This window comes from Dermacentor albipictus, chromosome 5 (assembly GCF_038994185.2).
Source record: "Dermacentor albipictus isolate Rhodes 1998 colony chromosome 5, USDA_Dalb.pri_finalv2, whole genome shotgun sequence".
In the NCBI taxonomy this organism is placed as follows: Eukaryota; Metazoa; Arthropoda; class Arachnida; order Ixodida; family Ixodidae; genus Dermacentor; species Dermacentor albipictus.
In genome coordinates, this window is record NC_091825.1 from 120,403,891 (window position 1) to 120,408,504 (window position 4,614).

Sequence of the window (4,614 nt, forward strand, 5' to 3'; positions counted from 1 at the left end):
TCGCAAGAGGCCGTGCTGGTTCACAACGTCAGCGCCCCGCTTATTATGTCCTGCAATGTAATGTCAACTTTTTCTCGGGCTCCGCGCGAGTTTCGGAAACGGAGCAGTGCTAAGGCTGTATAATGCGGCGCGTTCGAAGCAGCCGGCGCGGAGCCAAATGATCCTCTGGATCGAACTCATAAAAGGGGATGCTTATATTAATTTTCAGCCGGCGACTAATACCTGTAATGCTGAACGACATATATAAGGATAACCCCTCCCCCCCTAGAAAGATCAAACTATAGCTATCATTGAAAAAAAAAAGTAGAAAAAATGGCTGTGGCTTAGCTAAGGTTAAGCCCAGGATGCGAAGCATACTAGCCTTCATTTTACTTGTTGAACCACTGTTTAGCCTGGTGAACTGCTGTTGCTTGGCTGTATTTGGTTCGGCTAGACGAAGAAACAACTCATGCAGGCGAGCGCACGAGCTGAGACCCGGCTATGTAGCTACGCGGCCGCAAGCGAGCGCACGAGTTGAGCCTCCGCTTTTGCAGCTGTTATGACGTCATATGGTAGCTACGCGGCCGCGCGCGGCGCAGCAAGGAAGAGCGTGGTTGTGCGGCTAGTATGCTTCGCATAAAAAAAGAATGTTGGCAGTTTCTCCCGAAGGGCGAAACCTTGACAGCGACAGCAAGGTTTAGCGTTGCACTGGAAATACTCTAACGGTGTTCTAACTACATATACGCGGTTGCGACTCGTTGGCGGGATGCAGCACTCAAGGCAACTGTATTGTTTGGCAGAGTGACCAGCACACTGGCAGCTGCCAGGCGTTTCACGACGCCGTCGCGATTAGGAGCGCCTCCACTGTCGTTGCAGGAATCGCAGCTCGATGTTGCGCGAGATAAGATCAACGGGAAACCGTCAACTCCAGTCAGCAGTATACCCAGTGAAATTTTAGATAACGCTATACGTTGACGCTTACTACTGTGCGTTCCGCTCAAACGCACGCAATAGCTCAGCAATAATGCTATTGCATGTGCTTACAGTATGCCTGTACACAATGATCACGCGGACGACATAACGATGGCCTGCAGCTGTGGCTCCACCACCGAGCCTATTGATCTGTATACGTTGACTGCATGTCCGCTTCGCTTCGTCTTGCTTGTAGCAAGACGGCACTCCGTGTGCTGGAGCGAAAAACTCCAAGCGAAAAACGGTACTCCGTGTCGCTGGAGGCCCTCTGAACACTCCGCGCGGGTGAGCGGCGCATGCGCTGTCGATAGCGGGACATCTAAAATGACGCTGACACCGACGGCGCGAACGTGCCTCGAACCTCCGTATAATTGCTCACACAATTAACGAAACAAAAGCCTTAACGTCGCGTATTCCCGAGGTTCGAAAAGTATACGAGGCTCTGCACATTCGCACAAGTTGTGTTCCTGACCACATTAGGTCGGCCTGCACATCGGTGCCTGTATAATATGACGTCGTTCCGTGCTCCCAAGGTGAACTCTGGTTGTGCACTTAGTCTTGCTACACCCAATCATGAATGTCTAAAATTAAGAATTATGGGGTTTTAGGTGCCGAAACCATGATTTGATTACGGGGCACGCCGTAGTGGGGGACTCCGGAAATTTAGACCACCTGTGTTTCTTTAACACGCACCTAAGCCTAACTACACGGGTGTTTTCGCATTTCGCCTCTGCCGAAATGTGGCAGCCGTGGCCGGGATTCGATCCCGCGACCTCGCGATTAGCAGCCCCACACCATAGCCACTAAGCAACCGCGGCGGGTTTCATTAATGTCCCTGGAGCACTTGCCGTTATTTAATGCCTCTTTTTCTCCTCAGAAGCGCCTAATTACGGCAGTTGGTTAATTTCCGCACAAAACCCCATAAGAGTGAAGCGTAAAGTATGCAGTGGGCTGCACGCACGTAAGACGCACATGAACACATATCTACACTTGTTTTCTTCGGTCGCGGGGGACCAGGCGTCGCAGGTTTCGGACAGATGCGCAAGTGATGTGGTGCAACCGCTGTGACAACAATAGATCAGCTGCAACGATGTGCGCACGTCCTTATCAAGCCGCGCGTTGCATGACACTTCTATAGATAAAGGAACGCATACCCACAACGGAGAAGATCAACTCACGTCTAGGTGGTAACGCTCGGTGACCACGTGGATGCATGTGACTTTCACTACGAGAACACCGATGGTGTTCCACATGAGCCAAGGTAATATCAGGTAACGTTTAGGCTGCGTAGGAAGACAAAGACGAGTAAGAAAGTATCCGATTATCACCCTGGGAGTGAGTTCGCACATTTGATATATATAGTTGTGGTGACGAAATAAGCACACTGGCTCCGTGGGCATAACGCAAAAAAATAAACACGAAGTACCTGAAAGCAAAGCAAACGTTTCGGCTGGTCACTGACGAAGGCTGGCTCACCAGCCGTGTTTATTCCAGACGTACGTCGTGTTTATTTTTTTTGTGACACACACACACACCCACACACACACACACACGCACACACACGCACACACACACGCACAAACACGCACACACACACACACACACGCACACGCACACGCACGCACGCACGCACGCACGCACACACACACACACACACACACACACACACACACACATATATATAGCCTTCGTCAGAGTAAAGTAACGTATGAACAACACATACACAGCTTTAAAGGCACCGTATCAAGAGCAGACGGCGCACTATCTGCACTGACTAGACTATACACTGCGCATCATAAATCATTATTATTGCGCATTATAAGTGATTATCAATGAAACGCATTTTGGAATGCAAAAAGTGAAATGCAGATATGTTCAGGATACAATATATACAAACAAGACTCTGAGGTAAGTGCCAGCGGTTAATATGATTATGTGTGGTGAAAGCAAAATGACGTACACATGCAGATACAAAGGCGTGATGTTTAGCACATGGCATCTCTAAGTGCAATCTCGAATTATCTAAAAATTGACGTGTTAAGCGTACAACTTCGAGCCACATCCACATATTTCAAAAAAGCCACATAAAAAAAAGCGTTGAAATAATACACGTACACTGTGTGGGAAGTCTATATTTGTGCTCAATCTAAGTTAGACAGGTTAGTTTTCCCTCGTTTTCATTTATTCCGGGTGAGACAGTGTTAAATTTGTGAATCAGGTAAGATTCGCGAAGCTCGCGGTCATGGTTATTGCGGAATCCAGATTTGAGTATTGTTACTTTGAGATTGTTAAATGAGTGGCCCGGCATATTAACATGTTTCGAGAGTGGTAGATTTGGTTGGGATTTGGCAAGCGACCTGTGGTTGTTAAAACGGATCCTGAAAGGTGTTTCAGTGTGGCCTATGTATTGCATGTGGCAAGTGCCGCACTCGAGCAAGTACACTACGTTACATGAATCGCAGTTGAAACTGCCTTTAATTGTGAACATAAATTGGCTGGCTGTGCTGGTGGCAGTCAATGTAGGTGTTATATGAGCGCGGACTTTGCAACGTGGTTTATTGCAGCGGCTGCAACCGGTCGGGTTAGAAGTGGCGATTTTTGAAGACGTTAGTTTGAAGACGTACTAACGTCTTCAAAAATCGCCACTTCTAACCCCACCGGCTGCAGCCGCTGCAATAAATCACGTTGCAAAGTCTGCGCTCATGCAACATATATATCTCCAATGTTACTTATACTGAGTGTGACAATTTTCATTTCGTTCTTATTTTCCTCCCAACAAATGTGCAGACTCTCACGTATTGGCGTTTACGGATTAACGGCACACCACGGATACATCGGACGTCGACAGTGATGATTTCTACTGGCGTCTCCCTACTTACGTGTTCACACAGCCTGTCTCTGCTTTACCTCGTAAGGTCACTTATGATTGTGACGACCCCCCCTCCCCCTTTCTTCCTTGTAATGTTTTTACCAATACTGGGAACGTTTCATGATTATCTCGACCACTGACCAGTTAACGCTTCCACCAGCTTTGAACCCCAGATTCTCAGTAGGTACCAGAAGCAGCGCTGGTGGCGGCATCTTGCGACGGCTTGTTCAGCCATAATGCGCCAGGAACGCTCGCATATTTCGTGGTTTTTGTCCAAGTAAAAGAGCAGCTGCTATAAACTCACGAATAGGTTGCTTCCGACGCATTTACGCCCGCGGGAAAGTTGCATTTAACCTGTCATTGCAATAATAGTTTTATGCACTCTGGTGTAACTCAACGCCGAAAGATGGCGCCACCACTACTGTTGTTACCGTCTACGTCACCGGCATTCCGTAAATGATTGTAACTGTAGAGAGCTTTTACACTGGTTTCGGGGGCCACGATTAACGTCTATCAGCTTTCAAAGGATCACAGGCGTGTGTGTTCGGCTTTGCCTCAATTTGCTCACCTTCACTGTCGATGCAAATAGGATGACGCTCACGACAATGTTGAGGCCGCACTCGCAGCTCAGCAGGATAAGTAGGTCGTGCAGCGCTGTAGAAGAGCAAGTAGTTACCCATTCAAGTCAGCGAATCGCCTTGCCCCATCAAGTACGTTTTACTTTGCTATGCCGCCTCTGGTTAGGGGTGGCTGTTACGAAAGCATGCTCAAGTTCCTTATTGGAATGTCCGACA